We start from the raw sequence: 21,184 nt of genomic DNA, 5'->3' as shown, positions 1-21,184 counted from the left end.
ACATTTGAGTCAGACCAAGGTCCGCACTTTGTGAGTAAGATAATTTGTGCTGTAAGTGCGGCCCTGGGGTTCAAATGGAACCTTCATACTCCTTGGAGACCACAATCATCCGGTCAAGTTGAATGCGCTAACCGGACAGTTAAGACTTTGTTGACCAAATTGTGCCAAGAAACCAAGTTGAATTGGGTGACAGCACTGCCATTGGCTTTGACTATTATGAGAAACACTCCTAGGGGAAAAAAAAATTGACTCCTTTTGAGTCACTGTTTGGCAGACCTCCCATTGAGCCTGGGCACCAGACAGAGATTAATGGGGAATTAGGGAACAGATAGTTATTGGAGTATGTTACTGCCTTGCAGGGTGTTTTGTTCTCTATTCACAGGCACAATCGTGAGTTTCAGAGGTTATCCCTGGATGTGGCGATCCATCAATACCAACCTGGTGATTGGGTACGAGTTCGGAAGTGAAGTAGCCCATGTGGGGACCGCCGGAGCAGATCATCTTAATTACCGAATCGGCAGTAAAGCTCGTAGGCCACAAGCGATGGATCCATGTTAGCCGTATAAAAAGAGCCAAGCCTGTAAGTATCCAGGAACCTGAGCAGGGAGTAGCCAAGGACTCCCCACCTGGAGAGGTGAAGGATCAGACACCTGAAGCCAAGTGGCTGTCAGGAACCATATCGGGTTTCAGCCTGAAGCTTAAGCTCAAGAAACAATAACTATATTTTCATGTCAAAATGGGTCGAACCTATACAAGTACCAACTCCTTTGGCTTTAAGCCTATACTTGGTACTATCTTATGTCTTGTTCCTATATATGTCTACTTCTTAGCTTCTTTTCCCGCGCAAGAAACAAGAGTATGCAGTCGTCAAAGGCGTGTACTCCAGGAGAAAAGGGAAAATGTGTTTGTTGAACTTGCCCAGGAGGTAGTCAAAGGGTTTAATCTTACGAATTGTTGGATTTGTGGGAGTCCAAAAGGATTCCTAAAATGGCCATGGATAGGATTCCCCCTTGCACCTCATTGGCTTTTAAGTAATAAAAGTGAGGTACATGTTAATCTAAGTACTTGGATAGAGCCTCACGAATGGGAGTTGTATGAATCAAGTTTGGGTAAATACTGTATTCAGCAGAACATCACGGAAGGAGAACAGGTGGGGCACAGTAGATGCAATTGGACGATGGGATGGTATGAAAAGTGTGTCATAGGTGATTGTCCCATCACAAACTGTAGTAAATATGTTGGCCGAGGAAATCGTACCCATGTAAAATTCATCAATGGCACGTGGTGTCCGTGTTCAGTTATGGAGAAGTCCAACAATTGTGTCAACAAATGCCCATCCATAGAACTAGAAGTAATATTGTGTTTAAAATGGAATGTTACACAACCCACAACCTTTAAGAGCCCCACTTGGCTGTGGAAACATTTAAATGGTACCACAGTCTTAGGGTTCATGAACTATTGGGCCACATGGAATCAGAGCACAGCGGATAGAGAGTGCAATTATAAAAATGAAACAGGAATATGGAAATGTAGCCTAAAACCGGGAGAGACGGTGACATATCTTGCAGGTTCTTTTGGTTCCAAGGATACATATTACCTTCCCTATGATAAAACAGTCCCGGTTTTGCATAATGTTTCTATGCCAGCCTTAAAGGGACACTATTGGATTTGTGGTCAAAAGGCTTATGCAATTCTCCCGTTAAATTGGACTGGTATTTGCTATGTTGGAATTATACAACAAATGTATAGCATAAAAGGTGGAAGCTTAAATCCTTTAATTCCAGTATTTGATGAAGAACAGTCTGTAAGGAGGAAACGGGTAATTGATACCTCCCTGATGAAGGGCCAAGGGAATGGTTGGGGGGATACTTGGCCTCCAGAACGTATCATCGCAACTTATGATCCAGCCTCATGGGCACATGATGGCTCAGCGGGATACCGTGGCCCGTTATATATTTTGAATCGCCTCATTAGACTTCAGGCGGTATTGGAAATAATAACCAATCAAATAGCTAAAGCCCTAACATTGCTTGCTGATCAGTCAACTCAAATGAGAGAGGGAATACTCCAAAACAGGCTGGCCTTGGATTATTTGTTAGCAAAAGAAGGAGGGGTCTGTGGACTCCTAAATCTGACAGAGTGTTGTTTGAAAATTAATAATAATGGCGAAGTAGTAAAAGATATTGCTAACAAAATCAAAAAGCTTGCCCATGTCCCAGTACAAACTTGGAAAGGAATAAATCTTGGAAACTGGGGAAGTTGGTTCAACTGGTTTGGAGGAATGAAGACAATGATTGTATTGGTTGTTCTGATTTTGTTGGGATGTATGCTTTTACCTTGCTTAGTACCTATAATCATGAATGGTATTCGCAGTATAGCAGATAATGCAGCAGCTAAAAGTAGTATGCAAATGTATGGCAAAATTATGTATCAACAAGTTATTCAGAATGAAGAAGCTATATGATATTAAATATCAAAAAGCTTCTAAGGGGGGAATTGTGACACTGGACTTTGCTTGTTAGAGTTAAAAATGTATTTTGCTTATTAAGTTAAAATGTATTTTGCTTACTCTGGCTTTATTTGCTAAAAGTAAATGGATACTGTGTCTGCTTTGAGATAAAAATGATGCTAGTTTCATAAGACAGTGTTCTGATAAGAATGTGAAAAACAATGCCATAAAAGGACAATGGAATGTTACAGGGAAGCAACATTAAGAAAGATAGAAACTGCACGTACTGATTTCTTGTAAAGCACATGATTTCTTGTTAGGGGCATGTATTAGAATGATGCTTGATGATGCTGATGTAATTAACATATCAAAGTTAATAAGAAGGCTGGCTGTGCACCCTTGAGGGGCGAAATAAAACACAGACACATAAGCTTGGGTTGAATAAGGGCCACTTTATTAAATTACAGCAGACAAACCCAATTTTAAAGTGACCTTCAGAGGGAAATCTAGGTGCGGGACTAACTATGAGCAAGTAGCTTGCCATACAGCTCTTGGGTGACCAGCCCCTGCCAGGGCAAGGGCAAGCCCACCCGCTTACCCCTTACCCCGGCCACACCTTGTAGGTGAGCAGGGGGGCCTTCCTATGTCATCCCCACCCGGGGTTGAATAACCCTTGGGTGGATGAGATAAGTTGGCCCCAGAGGCAGCCCATATCCTGTCTTCGAGCCTCAAAGCCGTGAAAGACAGGCCTCCGGAACTGCCAATCACCTCCAAAGGTGCCTAAGGGGGCCACCTAGCTGTCCTTAACTATTTCCCTTCCCGGACCTTCCCACCACAAAAGGGGGACAAATCTCTATTTAGTCCCCCTTTACCCCACTGCCGAGAAGCACCTCGCGCAGACCCCCCTGCAGGTCCCCAAGAAATATATCATTACCTGTGTCAGACAGGTGAATGCCGTCTGCCCTATAAAGTTCAACCTGCCAGTGCCGAATGCGTGAGTGTGGGATGGTTAACCCACCATGCGGAAGAAGGGCCAAGTGAATCTGTCGGTTGACCATCTTCTGCGCTCTATCTATAGCTCGGGGATCCCAAACCCCCCGCCACTCCCTCCGTGGGAGTATGTCTGACCAAATCAGATGAACGCCAGGCCACCTTTGCCTGATGAGCTGCATGTCACTACATGCTTGAATGAGGAGGGCCTTGCCCTGTATCAAACCAAGGTCATTTCCACCGAGATGGATGACCAATACATGCGGAGTAATCCGCGTCGCTTGTTGCTGGAATAGTGCGGGTAGGAGCTCCTCCCAACGCATTCCTCGTTGGCCAAGCCACTGTATCGCTGCCCATCTGCTAAGGCCCAACTGGGAGCCGGCGCTCGAGTTCGCTGCCCTTCAAGCTGCCCAAAACACCATGCTGTGGCCACAAATAAGGATGCGTGTCTGCTCCGTCCCCGACCAGCAACCTGTCAAAGATGCAAATGGTAAGCTTCCGCAATTCCTGTCTTCAGAAGGGGTGAATATAGCCCTTAAAAGCATCAGAAGACCAACGCCCCACCACTTGTACCTGTGCCTGGGAAAATCCCACACCTGCTGCTGTAGAAGCAGCTCCAATTCAAAATGAGTGGGTTCCAAACTGTGCAGGGTTGTGCCCAATCCCTTGCAAGGCACGTTTAATCACGGCCCAAAATTGGTAAATAGATAGGGGCTCCTGGTTGGCATGGATAAACAAATATCCTTCGTTTGACCCCCTGACATTCAAAAATATCTGCAAAGACCGTACAGGGCAAAGTGCAGGCACCGAAGACAGGGCCAAATCCACACGTCGTCCCTTACACTTCTGGTCAGTTTTAGACCTTCGCAATACTATGCAGGCACCCCCTCCATCTATGGATACGTCTGAAAACTGGAGAGCACACCCAGACCGGTCTCGCTTTGAGCAGGCTACTACTTCTCCAATCCTGAAAGCCCCAAAAAACAATGTAAGTGCTACTGCCTGAAATAGCTTGGCTTCATAGCTGGAGGAGCAAAGTGCTGCCAATTGTTCGACCATTCCCAGTAACATGTCCAGAGAAATGGAACGACGGGAATCCGGTGGGACCGGTTTTTCCCTGGCCCACCCTGTCAACATGCGGCGGACCCTGAAGTCTCTTGCATTATCACGAAGGCCCCTTGCTTTGGCTAAAAAGGAAAGCCCAGCCAGCTTATCTTGCAGGGCACTGACGGACAGGCCGCGTCTCCTGCCCTCCACCAGGAATTCCATAATGTGACTTACCGGAATAGGCCACTCAGGAGTATAGCCCTTGGCGGCCCAGAATTCGTGCATCGCCCTACCTGCCCTTCGGTAACTGGCGAGTGTGCTGGGGGCGATGGAAAGGCCTATGGCTCTCTCAGACTCCTCCCTCCAATCTCCCATATCGCAGAGGGAACGGCCTCTGGCCGAGCTCTGGCCCACGGTGCCAGCTGACGGAAGCAATCCATCTGGTTCTGTGACAGAGCATCAGCAACACCATTATCAATGCCCGGAACATGCCGTGCTCGGAACAAAACGTTAAAATGCAGGCATTGGAGAACGAAGGAACGGATGAGACCCATAACCCTAGCGTTCCTGGATGTAAGGGAATTGATGACCTGGACTGTAGCCATGTTATCGCACCAAAAATGGACCGTGGAGTTCTTCAACTCCGCGGCCCACAGGTATACTGCAACCACTATTGGAAAAAATTCCAGAAAGGTTAGATCTTTGTCTAAACCATGGAGCGTCCATGACTGTGGCCATTGTCCCTTACACCAGGAAGACCCGAAGACTACACCAAAACCATAGCCCCCAGACGCGTCAGATTGTACTTGTAATTCTGCTTCCAAAAGTCGGTCCTGCCTCCAAAAGGACACCCCATTGAAATCTTGTAAAAAGGAGGACCACACCGCCAGGTCAGCGTGTAATGCCGCTGTCACCCGAAATCTATGGTGGGGTTGATGCAGCCCCGCCATAGCATCATAGACTCAACGGAGGAAGGCTCTGCCAGGTGCTATAACCCGGCAGGCAAAATTTAGGTGCCCTGCCAACTCTTGAAGAGTGGAAAGATGAACTTTTTTGGCCCCCGTGACTTCCTTAATCCTCCTATGTAGCGTAAGAAGTTTGTCATAGGGCAGCTTGCAGCATTGTTGGTCAGAGTCAATTTCAATGCCCAAAAAAGTCAAAACTGTGGTGGAACCCTCAGTCTTCTCTGTGGCCAAAGGGACCCCGAGTTCCGTTGTTAAGTCATGGAACTGTGTCATTAAGTGTTGGCATACGCCCGTGCCAGCACTACCCACAAACAAAAAATTGTCGAGATAATGCACCACCGAAGCAAGCCCCGTCCTTCTTCTAACTGCCCATTCCAAAAAAGTACTAAAACGTTTAAATAGAGCGCAGGAGATTGAGCATCCCATTGGCAATGCCCTATCCGTGTAAAAATAGTTGGCAAAGGAAAAACCCAGCAGTTCAAAATCATCTGGGTGGACAGGTAGAAGGCGGAAGGCGGATTTGATGTCGCACTTGCCCATGGAGGCACCTCGGCCACAAGCGCGCACCATGCGCATTGCAGCATCAAAAGAAGTGTAGTGGACAGTGCATAGACTGTCAGGAATGAAGTCATTGACTGACTGTCCATGTGGATATGACAAGTGGTGTATTAATCTAAACTCGCCCAATGCTTTTTTGGGCACAATACCCAAGGGGGACACCCTGAGAGTAGGAAGGGGGGTGATGTAAATGGGCCAAGCACCCGCCCTGCCTGCACTTCCTTATCAATTTTCGCTTGCACAAGCGCCTCAATGCCTGTGATAGATCTTAAGTTGGGTGACATGAAGGCAACTCGCGGACCGTCATAAGGAATGCGGAAGCCTGACCAAAACCCTTGTAATAAAAAGTGTGCATCCTCAACTGCTGGGTAACCAGCTAGTAAGGTTCGCAGAACGTGCCATTTAATTGGGGAGGGGCCCTTTTCCTTGAGTAACTCCAGGTGGGGGTTGCTTTCTGCCCCCTGGCTGGTCCTTAGTACCTCCCCTGTAGAATCGCTGTCTGGGGCAAGCGCTGGAAGGATGTGCGGCTCCACAGTTGGCACACTCATGTCGGAAATGACATGGGTTGCGTGCGCACACCCCACGGGCATTAAAATCCCAGCACAACCGCCGTGGTTGAACCCCTTGCCCCTCATTAACGCGGGAAAGGGTAGTGGCCGACTGCCGGCTGAGAAGATGCCCACTATCGCACCTGTCCCCATTCATGGCCCTTGCTGCAGACATAAACTGCAGCCATAATTTGGGTTCTTTTTTGTCCCACGGTAAAGACCCATTGTATGCCCCACGCATACGAAATGCCTCGTCGTAAGACAGCCAAGCTGGGCCAGAAAACTCTATATACGCCCTGTATATAATGTCTAAATACTTCAGGAGAGAGAGCCCTCTCTGGGGCTGCCTCTCCATCAATACCCCAGCGTAAATCAGGTACGCCGGTAACCAATTAGCCTAGGTACGGTCAACCTTACGCCGTCTGGGCTGTTCCACATCACTCTCCCCATCCTTATCTTTATCTCTCTTGGGGTGTTCTCTATATAACAGGGAAAAGACATCCACATACTCCCCCCGCCAAATTTTTTCTTTGTCGCGGGGAGTAAGTGGAATCCTAGGGTGACGGAGGTATACCCAAAAAGGATGGCGTTCGCTGCTATTGATCCGAAAGGATCGGCCACCACCTTAGATGCCCCCGCTGGTTGTTCAGCAGGAGTGTGGGTTGCATCGAGCTCAGCAGGCGACGCCACTGATACAGCAACCTGACCAGAGCCTGTATGCTGCCATATCTGGGTGCACGCAGCCTGGAGTGGGGGCTGCAACAGTCCAGAAATCATCATCTGGGAGGGAGTAGATGTCATCCCAGACCCAGACTCACCTGTGCTCACTAGAGGTCCAGCCACACTCGATCCAATAGTAGCCACCTCGTCTCCAGATCCCGGTGCCGTTGTTGTTGCCACAGGAGTCACCTGCCTTTCAGTCCCTGTCTGTTCAGAGACAGGGCGAGACTCCAAGGCATCTAACCGGGCTAAAATTAAGGCAAGGACATCAATGTTAGCTTCCTGCCGCTGCCCCACAGCTGTATTAGCCCGTGCAATGGTCTTAGCCCGTTTTGGCCGCCCAACAACCCCCTTGGACATACCAGTGTGACACTGACACTGAACTTTACTTATTTGAATTAATAGTTAATAACATATTTTGTTTAATTAGCTTTGAATGATTAAAGTAGAAAGGAATATTAGGCCTGTTTGGATTTATAGTACAAGTGAACTGACAATTACCTTGCTTGTGTTAATTTTGCTGACAGTTAAGTTACTTGTGTGTGTGTAAAGAGAAATGCTAGTTTGCTGAATTGCAGAACCATTGTTTGTTTAAAGCTGTGTCTGCAAAATAGATAACTGTATTCTCACAGGCTTTTAGTTGCAAATGCACCTGTGTCGAAGAAAGTATCAGACTATGTTGCAAACTATGTTGCATATGTACAAGGTCAATATGAACATAACAAGTGTGAAAAACAATCTCCTAATATGGTTACCAGGAGGAAATGGGCATGGATTGATGATGTAATTATGATGTAGATGTGATGAAATTGATGCATGAATAATTAGTAAAATAAAGTTTATAAAAAGGCCAGCACAGCAGAGTTTGTCAGAACTGGCTTGGCCCTTCTCCACGTGCACATGTTAGAAATAAATATACTCTATCCTCCATCTTGTTTTGTTCGTTCTTGAGCTCTGTTGGGTGAGTATTTGGGAGCGAATCCTCAGCCACTAGGACCCTAAAAGGGACTAGGGCGTATTGTTTATAACAATTTGGCGTTACTCTGCCGGGACATCATCTTGTTGGCATTCCTCTTTGCCTTGGACGTGGTCCCTGCAGGGGGTTGGGAAGAGCGCTCCAGGCTATTTTCAGCCTGCCCAAGCCTGTGGGAGCGGATTGGGGCGACGAGGTATTGCCATGATGACTCCCTTTTAAATCGAAACAAGGTTGGAGAGGATTGGAGAAGAACAGGGGGTTTCAATGTTCCAACGTCTCTTCGAAAGGGGTAAGAGCCTACTGGGCTTAAGTGTGAAGAGAGTGGTGTGTGAAAGTGTGTGCATGAGACAGGGCTTATCCGCAGCAGTTTACCCTGAAGCGAGTGAGGACCGTGAGTAGCGCGTTTCCCTACCTCCGCGAGGAGAAGGGCCGCGAAAACCGGGAAGCGAGTGTTGTGCGTCATTTGTCCGTTGTTTCGTTTTAGACATCTACCCTGGTAGACAGAGAGGCTACCCAAGTGTCGTCTGAACACGGGAGAGGGGAAGGGTGCATTGGAACGTTATCTGTCTGTTGTTTTGTCTCAGACACTCCCCAGGTTAGACAGAGAGGCTACCCCCGGAGTTGTACGTCATCTGCAGAGGGCAGATAGGACTGGACACGGGAACATGGGGCAGAGTGCTTCAAAACAGGGAAAGACAGAGAAGATGGGACATAGGGAAGTTAAGAAAGGGTTTGGAAAGAGTCAGAAGATAAAGGGCGATTGGAAAATGACCCCCCTTGAATGTATTTTGCAAAATTTCTCTGAGTTTAAGAAAAGTTGTCTCTTCTGGAGGGCCGGTCCCGAATGAAGAGCAGTTGTCAATGTTTTGTAATGAAGCATGGGTGGAGCTGGGTATTGATTGGCCACTGGGAGGAACGTTTAACATTACAAGGGCTCGGCAGTTGGAAGCCACCCTTTTTGACATGCTGCCAGACGAGTTAACATCGTGGTGGTATGCTAGGGGGTGGAGAATCATCTGCCTAGACCCACCTTCAGAGTGTGCACTGGAAATGGCTTTGGCTCAATGCCAAATTAATAAGGGAAAGAAATTGGAAATAAAACCCCCAGTTCTTCAGGCAGAAGAAGAAGAATGGCTGGTTTTGCCTACGGCCCCACCTCCGGCCATTCCTTTACCAGCACCACCAGTATTACCAGTGCCACCACAGGGAATTCAGCCACCACAGGCGGTCCAATTGCCACCAGCCCAAATTGGGCCACCTACCCAAGCTCAGGCTGAATCGTCAGTTCAGGCTGTGCCATCACAGCCCCCAATGTATCAACAGTCTATTGTTCTGCAGACCCAGTCCACTAGTTTGGAACCCCTTCTTCTGGAAGTACAGTAATGGAACAAGATTTAAGTCAATCACCTATTGCTGGAACTTCGTCTGGAACTGCAGTGACGTTCCAGGATTTGAGTCAATCTTTAAGGCGGATAAGACAAGAATATGATATTTTGGATCGTTATGCTTATTCTGTGCGACAAAGCCAGAATTTAGGAGCCTCGCCCCAAATGATTGACCCACGTCTCCAGATGATTGAGGAAGTTAGGAGGGAGAATCAAGGAATGGATGGACATACCTTGCGGAGTGGGCGCACATATAGCTCCACTCCCATAAGTAGAGATGAAGGTAGAAATAATCTGGCATCAGAGGATATTTTGGCCGATGCCTCTCACCTTATGGCACCAATGCGAGAGATGTTAGATGGCCAGGGACAAGTTGCTTATGTACATGTGCCCTTTACCACCTCTGATTTATATAATTGGAAAAATCAGACGCCAGGCCTGAGAGAAGACCAAGATAAACATTGCCAATTATGAGAGACTATTTTTGCAAGCCACCACCCTACTTGGGCTGATATTCAGACATTGATGAATACCTTTCTTAGTTCAGAAGAAAAGTCATTAGTACTTTCTCAGGCCACGGCTCTTGCATTGGAAGAGCAGAGACAAGGTGGTAATGCACCTGGTTTAGCCCCAGTACATGTTTTACCGACACAAGAACCTTGTAGATGGATTCAAACTCCAGGAATAGGAGCCCCTGAAATTACTAGATATAAAAGATTGATTTTACATGGACTTAAGCATGCCATTCCTAAGCCAATGAATGTGGCAAAATTATATGAAATTCATCAGGAGAAAGAGGAAACTCCCTCTTCTTTTCTTAATCGCCTTACTATAGCCATGCGAAGATTTACCACTCTTAATCCAGAGGTAGATGAAAATCAATGGCTTTTAATTTCCTTGTTTATTGGCCAAAGTTCTTCAGATATTCGGAAGAAATTGCAGAAGGTGGAAGGAGTGATGGGTATGAGACTGGGACAAATAATGGACATTGCGTTCAAGGTTTATGTAAATAGGGATGAACTAAGTAAGAAGGAAGAAGGAAAGCTAATGAAAAAGCAATGTAGTATGCTTGAAAAACAATGTGATCTAATTGCGGCAGTGGTTGGTGTAAATCAAAGAAATAAGGAAAGAGAGTCAGGAAGGAGGTTAGAGAAGGACCAATGCACTAAGTGTTTAAAAAAGGGCCATTGGGCAAAAGACTGCAGAAATAAGGAGGCACCTAGACCTCGCCAAGATGGACAGGGAGGCCCATATGGCTATAAAGAGGCCCCTGGCTCTCGAGGCAACTATAGGGAATCGAGGATAGCCTCAAATTCCGATTTAAATCCACCTCAGGCCCGAATTGCAGTTGCCAGGGGGCAGGAGGAAGAATCAGAATGAAGATGGACGGGATATGAGGGCGGCTCGCGGGAAGAACCATATGTGTGTCTTACCCTGAATAATTCGGTGGTCCAAGGATTAGTAGATACAGGAGCGGCCTTCTCTATGATTCCACGAGCAATGTCCCGTCTACCCTTGACCCTCACTAAAGAAACCAAAGATGTAATGGGAATAGAAGGACAACGTCGTCGGGTCCCTTTGTCTCAGCCCATACAGGTACACTTTCCAGGGATAGAAGATAAACAATATTTTACACATCAGTTTTTGGTTTCGGATGGCTGCCCCATTGCAATATTTGGAAGAGATCTTCTAGCAAAACTTCAAGCCCAAATTATATTTAGAGGAAAAACTTTGGAAGTGAAGATACCAAAGCAACAAGAATGCGCTTTCCAAATGATCCTAAGGGGGGAGCCAGAAGTTAAAGAGAAACAACAGTGGGAGCCTCCGGAGGGGATCCATCCTGATATTTGGGCCAGAAAGAATAATCCTGCTCGTGTGGTCAATGCTGAACCAATAAAGGTCAGATTGAAGCCTGGGGTAGGCCCAACTCCAGTACATCAATTTCCTTTGAAGCTGGAAGTATGCCTGAGTCTGAAGGAATTAGTAACGGACTTTATCCATTACCAATGGTTACATCAAACTACTAGTCCTCATAATACCCCCATATTTGGAGTTCCCAAGGAAGGCCGCCCAGGACAGTATAGGATGGTGCAAGACTTGCGAACTATCAATGAAAAAGTTTTAGAAGATGTTCCAGTAGTGCCAAACCCACATACTCTGCTGGCTCATGTACCTGGCGATACTACCCGGTTTACTGTGATTGATTTAAAGGATGCATTCTTTTCAGTACCCCTTCATGAAGATAGTCAAGATCTTTTTGCATTCCAATGGGAAGACCCAGTTGACCATCGACAGTGTCAACTAACTTGGTCCGTATTACCTCAAGGATTCATCAGCTCCCCATCTGAATTTACTAAGGCATTACAGAAAGATTTAGGACCATGGTATCAACAACAACCAAAGTCAGCATTGCTGGTCTATGTGGATGATCTTTTGATCTGTAGCCCAGATAAGAGGAGCAATGAACAGGATGCTGTGAGCCTATTGAATCATTTGCATACTTGTGGATATCGAGTGTCCAAGGATAAGGTACAATGGAACCAGAAGCAAGTAACGTACCTAGGATACCAACTATCACAGGAGGGACGAATGTTATCAACTGAAAGGCGGACAGCGATCTGTGGTTTACCACCACCAACAAATGTTAGGGAGCTACGATCGTTTTTGGGTTTGGCTGGCTTTTGCCGACAGTGGATACCATACTACAGTAGTTATGCAATTCCTTTGTATGAGTTATTGAAGAAGGAAACAGATTGGAAATGGACTAAAGAATGCCATCAAGCCTTTGAGAATATTAAGCGAGCTTTACAAGAGGCACCAGCTTTGGCTTTGCCAGATGGATTAAAGCCATATAGACTATATGTTTCAGAAAACAAAGGAACTGCTAGCGGAGTCTTGACACAGCAGTGGGGCCCTGACCATTTACCTGTGGGTTACTACTCATCTTAATTGGATCCTGTAGCAAGAGGATGACCAGCATGTCTGCGAATTGTGGCAGCTACAGGAATTCTTTTGAAGAAAGCTGAAAAGATCATGATGGGAGCTCCTGTAGAAGTACTAGGACCTCATGATTTGAAAAGGATCCTGGGAGAGAAAGCAGCAAAGGTTCTTAGTCCAAGTAGACTTACCCAGTATGAACAACAGCTGCTAGGACGACAAGGCTTACATTTGAAAGCTTGTAATACTTTGAATCCAGCAACACTACTGCCCCAACCGGGAGAATTAATACATGATTGTATCCAGACATTAGAATGCTCATTGAAACCTCGGATAGATTTGACTGATCAGCCAATAGCAGGACGACATTTATATGTGGATGGAAGTTCGAAGGTAATAGATGGACAACGGTATGCAGGCTGCGCTGTGTGTGAGGACCTGAAGCCTATAAAAAGTGTTAAATTGCCACCTACCTATTCAGCCCAGATGGCGGAACTGGCTGCAGCCATACAGGCCCTGAAAGAATTGAATCAACAAGAAGGAAATATATACACTGATTCTAAGTATGTATTCCAAACTGCACATGCCTTCGCTATGTTGTGGAAGGAAAGAGGCTTTATTAAAAGTGATGGACACAGAATTGAGCATCAACAGATGATAAAGGAATTTTTGGAATGTGTTCAATTGCCAAACAAGGTAGCTATTATTCATGTGAAAGCCCATGGAAAAGAATCAGATTCAGCTGGGCGAAAGGGGAATCATCAAGCGGATGAGGCAGCAAAGGAAGCAGCATTGAGTGGACAGCCGTTGGAGAAGAATTTAATGAGCATCATGATCCCATGGAGAGAGTTTATCCCTCAATATTCTAAAAAGGAAGAAGATGCTGCAATACAGTATGGGGCTCAAAGGTTATCCAATGGTTGGTGGCAATTACCTACAGGATTAATCTTTGTCCCAAAGGCAGTGCTTCGAGCTCTTGTATTAGAGACTCATAAACAGACTCATCTTGGAGGCAACGCTTTAGGGGATCTTTTAATTAGACAAATAGTTGCACCAGGATTGTATGAAGAAACAAAGCGAGCAGTGTATGGATGTACTATCTGCGCAGCGACAAATCCTGCCCCAAAACCACCATCAGCAATGGGAGGAAGACCATGGGCCTACTATCCTTTCCAGCGATTACAAATAGACTTTGCAGAATTGCCAAGATGTGCAGGGTATAAGTACCTGCTAGTTGTAATAGATCAATTGACAGGATGGATAGAGGCCTTTCCCACGCGAACAGCAACAGCAATTACAGTAGCAAAGATACTGTTGAAGGAAATCTTTCCAAGATATTCTATGCCAGAGACATTTGAGTCAGACCAAGGCCCACATTTTGTGAGTAAAATAATTTGTGCTGTAAGTGCGGCCCTGGGGTTCAAGTGGAACCTTCATACTCCATGGAGACCACAATCATCCGGTCAAGTTGAACGCGCTAATCGGACGGTTAAGACTTTATTGACCAAACTTTGTCAAGAGACTAAGTTGAATTGGATAACAGCATTGCCATTGGCTTTAACCATTATAAGAAATACTCCAAGGGGAAAAACAAAATTGACTCCTTTTGAGTCACTGTTTGGCAGACCTCCCATTGAGCCTGGGCCCCAGACAGAAATTAATGGGGAATTGGGGAACAGACAGTTATTGGAATATGTTACTGCCTTGCAGGGTGTTTTGTCTTCTATTCACAGGCATAATCGTGAGTTTCAGAGGTTACCCTTGGATGTGGCTATCCACCAATACCAGCCAGGAGATTGGGTACGAGTTCGGAAGTGGAAGCAAGAGCCTTTGCAGCCCACGTGGGGACCACCGGAGCAGATCATTTTGATTACCAAATCGGCAGTAAAGCTCGTAGGCCATAAGCAGTGGGTCCATGCCAGTAGGATAAAGAAAGCGGAACCTATAATTACCCAGGAACCAGAGAAGGGAGTAGCCAAGGACTCCCCACCTGGAGAGGCGAAGGATCAGACGCCTGAAGAAAAGTGGTTGTCGGAAACTGTACCGGGTTTCAACCTGAAGCTTAAGTTGAAGAAACAGAAAGACTGAGATTGTATGGGCGGTTCACGGAAACCTTTTCCCATCCAGCCTACTAGTATACAAGTACCAGGAGATCCTAGGAGGAAGGTTCCAATAACAGTAGTCCAAATTGTAGATACGTGTACTAAGGAAAGAAAACAACACCTACATACCATTGCTCGAACCTTTTTGAATTCTGTTCTTCCACCCGATATTGATCTCAGGACTGTACGCCTGAGGTGGTAAATGGGAGGGTCTCCACCAACGTTGCCACTGGAAGCATACCCTATAGATTGGAGATTTGAATCTGTTAGAACCTGGGGGCGTGTCAATATAAATGTTACTTTGCCCCATGTTCCGTTGATTGCCGAGATACCAAATGATCCTAGACAGTATTATTATCATCCTACTTTAGAGGCAAATCTTACATACTGACGACGTGTATGGCGTAGATGGGCGGATCGATACATCCTGGATCAAGGCCCTTAAGTCAATGGGAGGAAGTGTTCCACCTTCCCCATTAATTGCAATAATAGCTGCAAGAAACGAAAGGAACTATCAAAGGTATCTTCGAGTTCCTTTAGTAGTAATTCAGAAACGACCACCTTTACTTGGTTCACGCCTTGATAGGCCATATCAGTGGCATACAGTGGTTCGGACTTGGGTGAATCACAGAATTCCAAACAGTGGTATTAGATTTGTGGCCTAAGTTGTATCTCATGTTAAAATGGGAAGAAACTCAGCAGATATTAATTCTCTGGGCTTTAAGCCTATCCTTGGTACTATTTTGTGTTTCACTTCTTTATTTGTGGTATATATCTGCCTCCCAACTCCTTTTTCCACTCAAGAAGCGGGAATATGTAGAGGTCAAAGTAGCTCATTCCAGAAGGAAAAAAGGGAAAATGTGTTTGTTGAACTCGCTCAAGAGGTAGCCAAAGGGTTTAACCTTACAAATTGTTGGATCTGTGGAAGTCCAAAAGGATTTTTAAAATGGCCATGGATAGGATTTCCCCTTGCACCCTACTGGCTTTTAAGTAATAAAAGTGAAGTACATGTTAATCTAAGCACTTGGACAGAGCCACATGAATGGGAGTTGTACAAATCAAGTTTGGGCAAATATTGTCTCCAACAAAATATTTCGAGAGGCAAATATGTTGGAGCCAGTAAATGTAATTGGACGTTGGGATGGCGAGAGTATTGTTCCATTGGTAATTGTCCAGTCACAAACTGTACTAAATTTGCTTCCCGATGGAATAACACACATGTCCAACTTGAAAATGGAACATGGTGTTCATGTATTCCTGATGCACACAATCGGAGTTCATGTAGGTCTAAATGTTCGGATCCTTACACAGATATTCAATTGAATGAGTTGCCAAGAAAGGAATCTAACGATTCCTACCGTTTTAAAAGATCAAGGTTGGCTATGGAAGCACCTTAATGGAACCGTTATTATGGGATTTCAGAATTATTGGACAGTATGGAACCAAACTAATAATGATACTAGATGTACATACAGAAATGAATCCCAATTATGGAAGTGTAATTTTGTTTTGGGACAAGGATACCGCATTGTCACAGGCCCTCTCGGTGCAAAGGATACATATTACATTCCGTATAATAAAAATTCTCCAATTCTACACAATACTACTATGCCTGCATTAAAAGGACATTATTGGATTTGTGATCAAAAGGCTTATGCAATTCTTCCCTTGAATTGGACTGGCATTTGTTATGTTGGAATCATACAGCCAATGTATACTATAAAAGGTGGAAGTCTAAATCCTTTAGTCCCAGTGTTTGATGGAGAACAGTCTAAAAGAAAGAAAAGGGCACTTGATCTTTCTTTAACAAAAGGCCAAGACAATGGTTGGAGAGATACTTGGCCTCCAGAAAGGATCATTGAACATTATGATCCTGCTTCATGGGCACAAGATGGTTCAGCAGGATACCGCGGCCCGATATATATTTTGAATCGCCTTATTAGACTTCAGGTGGTAATAGAGATAATAACCAATCAAACAGCTAAAGCTTTAACCTTGCTTGCTGATCAATCAACTCAAATGAGAGAAGCAATACTCCAAAACCGATTGGCCTTGGATTATTTATTAGCCAAGGAAGGAGGTGTCTGTGGACTCCTTAATTTGACAGAATGTTGTGTGAAAATTGATGACAACGGCAATATAGTAAAAGACATTGCTAATAAAATCAAAAAGCTTGCTTATATCCCAGTGCAAACTTGGAAAGGAATAAATCTTGGAGCTTGGGGAAGTTGGTTCAATTGGTTTGGAGGAATGAAGACAATGATTGTATTGGTTCTTCTGATTTTAATGGGATGTATGCTTTTGCCTTGCTTGTTACCTGTAATCATGAACGGCATTCGCAGCATAATAGATAATGCAGTAACTAAAAGTAACATGCAGATGTATGGTAGAATTATGTATCAGCAAGTGATTCAGAATGAAGAAGCTATATGATATAAATATCAAAAAGCTTCTAAGGGGGGAATTGTGACACTGACACTGAACTTTACTTATTTGAATTAATAGTTAATAACATATTTTGTTTAATTAGCTTTGAATGATTAAAGTAGAAAGGAATATTAGGCCTGTTTGGATTTATAGTACAAGTGAACTGACAATTACCTTGCTTGTGTTAATTTTGCTGACAGTTAAGTTACTTGTGTGTGTGTAAAGAGAAATGCTAGTTTGCTGAATTGCAGAACCATTGTTTGTTTAAAGCTGTGTCTGCAAAATAGATAACTGTATTCTCACAGGCTTTTAGTTGCAAATGCACCTGTGTCGAAGAAAGTATCAGACTATGTTGCAAACTATGTTGCATATGTACAAGGTCAATATGAACATAACAAGTGTGAAAAATAATCTCCTAATATGGTTACCAGGAGGAAATGGGCATGGATTGATGATGTAATTATGATGTAGATGTGATGAAATTGATGCATGAATAATTAGTAAAATAAAGTTTATAAAAAGGCCAGCACAGCAGAGTTTGTCAGAACTGGCTTGGCCCTTCTCCACGTGCACGTGTTAGAAATAAATATACTCTATCCTCCATCTTGTTTCGTTCGTTCTTGAGCTCTATTGGGTGAGTATTTGGGAGCGAATCCTCAGCCACTAGGACCCTAAAAGGGACTAGGGTGTATTGTTTATAACACCAGGAGTAGCTGCCAGGTCTGCTGCAACCAAAGGTAACCCGGGGCCAGGAGCTGGTGATACTCGACCCCGATTTTCTAAAGCCTCTAGGCGCGCCAAAATAGCAGCCCAAGGCGGTGCCTCCTCCTCATCGGAAGAGCCAGGCATCGGGGGGGCGTTTCTGGGTGGGCCGGGAGGCCTTCCCTTTACCTTTCACCCCACCTTTACCTTTTTTGGGCATTGTATTATTATCAATAGTAATAGTAGTAGGAGTAACAATAGCAACCACCCACAATATAAGCCACTAATAAACTAAAACAATACGAAGGGTTAACCCAGTCTGATATGAAAAGGGGGAGGAGAAACGTGCGTGTCTTGCTTAACTAGCTGCTGAGAAGCCAATATAGGCAAGCCTTGCAGCTCAGCCACCAGCAGGGGCTGAAAAAGTACAAGAAATGTGAGTGCTTGGTGAACTGGCTATTGTCGGGGGGGCGGGGGCAGCTGCAGCGCCCTGCTGAGTAGGCCTTGATAAAAGGCCCACGTCGGCTGCTGCCTTCTATCTGCACCCGGCCACCCAGCCGCAATCGCCACCCCCTCCGGGGTAAATCAGGCCAGAATAGGCCGAAGAAAAGGCCCGAGCCGCTCTAAGGAGCACAGAAACAGCCGCAAATCGGCGCAGCAAAATGGCGCTGCTCAGCCCCACTCGTGGCAAAACAAAATGGCCACTGTGATCGTCCAGCGTCGTCCTCTTGTCCCTCGTCGTCCTCGTCGCGATCCGAAGAGGCAGGTAGGAGGAGCGGCTGGGCTTAAATAGGCCCAGCGGCTTCGCCCCTCCTTCACAGCCGAGTCGCACTCGTGTCATCAGCGCGACGCGCGACTAGCCCCCTTTCAAAATGGAGGCGACTGCTTCGCCCCCACTGGCAACTATGCTCCGCTCGTCAGCTGTGCGACGAGCAGAGCGTCATTTCTTGTAAAGCACATGATTTCTTGTTAGGGGCATGTATTAGAATGATGCTTGATGATGCTGATGTAATTAACATATCAAAGTTAATAAGAAGGCTGGCTGTGCTCAGCTTCGTCAGAACTAGCCTGGCTTTTTCTCCGCGTGCACGTGTTAGTAATAAATATACTCTTCCTCCATCTTGTTTTGTCATTTTCTGAACTCTATTGGGTGAGTATTGGGAGCGAACTCAAGCCACCAGCACCCCTAAAAGGGACTGGGGCGTTTTGTTTATAACATGTGTATAAAGCCTAAACGGGTTATCTTATGTAGCATTATGACAGGGACGAAACTGTGCTGAGAGTGGATGCATGGTGAGGGGAACAGTTCTGGGGAACATCTACAGCAGGGTTGGGAAGTCTGTGACCCTCCAGACTTGGTTGGACTCCGTCAGCATTCCCTGACTATCGGGCAGCTTGTCTGGGGCTGATGGAGTCCAACAACCTTGGGAGGGCCACAGGTTCCTCACTCCCAAAGCAGTGAACAATAAGACTGCAACTATGGCCCACTAGGAGTCATAGCCACTTCTTTTTTGCACCAGTCAGGTGAAATCTTTGCTGCCCCTGTTAGATGGGAGGTGATATGTTTTTAACACAATGCTTAATAATCAGAAGTGTGTAATATGGTGGAATCAGACTTGTTGAATATAAATGTAGCTGAGTGGCACATGTGCTTTGCAAGCAAAGGGTTCCACGTTCAATCCCTGACATCTTCAGAGAGGGCTGGGGGAAAAAGCTATCTTGAGTGTAAACAGTGCTAAACCAGATGGGCCACTGGTCTGGCTTGATATAAGGCAAGTTCCTACGTTCCACTTAAAAAGAACTTGGCACGTCTACCCTATAATGGTAGAATCAACCCCAATGGCAATTTTGCCTTTCAACAAGGAAAAAAAAAACGTGGCTTTGTACTGCCTGGTCTACTCTGTCCAATATAATCCACCACCACATTCTCACAGCCCTCAAAGAGGCATTTGTATGGATGCACGGAAATGGGTCAAGATGGAGCAGTTTTCAAGATTCAGGAGTGTTGAGGAGGAACCAGAGTACATGGCAGTTTGTGCCAGCTATTTATATTTTTTTTTATTGGAAAAAAGAAGCTCTTATGCATTAGGGAATTGTTTGCTCTTCCTTTTTTCGTGCTTGATTGGTGTGAGATTTAATTTGAGCTAATCAGCTTGAGCAGGCAAAGTGAAACTACAGATCTTGCCTGATTGCAGCCTAGAATGTGGCTTGATGTTGAAGCACTACAGTAACTCTCTATATTTTTATGCACCTCTCAGTAGAATTTGGGGAAAGGAAGCCATCTGGATGGGGTAGGGTCTCTTTAGCCCTGGTGAGGGGAAGGGTCCCATGCACCCTTCAGCCAACCTTTATGCATGGCCCTCTGCAAGTGGTCAGTTCAATCAGGCCTGTATTAATGGGGATGGTGAGGGGAGGGAAGCGGGGGGGGGTAGAAACACACTGTTGTGCCAGTTCCAGTGTGTCTCCACTTCTTTCTTCTGAAAACGGGGGCACACGACGCTCGTCAAACCCTGCCCCCTTTTTACTGTAAAACCTAGTTAGAGCAGCTTGAGTGCATTTTCCCCAATTCAGCTTCAAAGAGATTTCACAACTGATCGTCAGATCAGCCTGTTCCCCTTCTAGGTGTGGCTAATGGAAATGTTTTGTTCTGGCAACTAGTGTGTTTACAGCCAGAGAGAAAGCACTATGCAATGCTGCAAAATTTGTCTACAATTGGATCTGGCTCTATCCATCATCTGATGCACTCTCTGGGCTGATGTTTCCCATGAGTCAACAGCCCTGCTTAGGAAAAAGGTTCTGAGCCCTACTTACAGAATGCATGACTGTGTTTCTTTCTCTAAGGAGCAGGTGTCAGGGACAGACAACAAGGAAATGTTACTGCTTTTGTGCTGTGCTTGTAGGCTCAGAAGGTGCTGGACTGATGGACTTGATGAATCCTTTCATCTAATCAAGACAATAATAATAATTCTTATGGGCAGTGTTTATGTTCTCCTATGCAAAAACCTGGCTTCTTTGAAGTAACCTTGGTTGAATCTTCCATTTATTCAGGAGCCATTGTTGTGTCATCTGTAACAGGAGTCCTTGGGGATTGGGATGAAATTCTCGTCTTTTTAAAAAGATGATAAAGAACAGAAGTATATTTTCCCTGCTCCCCAATTTGTATACAGGTTGATGGGGAAACATTTTCTTTTTCAGAACTCTGCCCATATTTCTAGAAAAGAAGAGAGAGGTGACATTACATATAATGAATAGCATATTTGATACATATTTGGAAAATTGTGTGTGAGAGTATGGGGAGGGTGGCTATTGCACAGCATTTGGAAAGCAGACCTTTTCTTTAGGTTTAAAGGTTGATGGCATGGCTGTAACTATTTAGTT

Source organism: Rhineura floridana, chromosome 2 (genome assembly GCF_030035675.1).
Source record: "Rhineura floridana isolate rRhiFlo1 chromosome 2, rRhiFlo1.hap2, whole genome shotgun sequence".
NCBI lineage: Eukaryota > Metazoa > Chordata > Lepidosauria > Squamata > Rhineuridae > Rhineura > Rhineura floridana.
The sequence above is the reverse complement of the archived record's forward strand: the minus strand, read 5'-3'. Positions refer to the sequence as shown.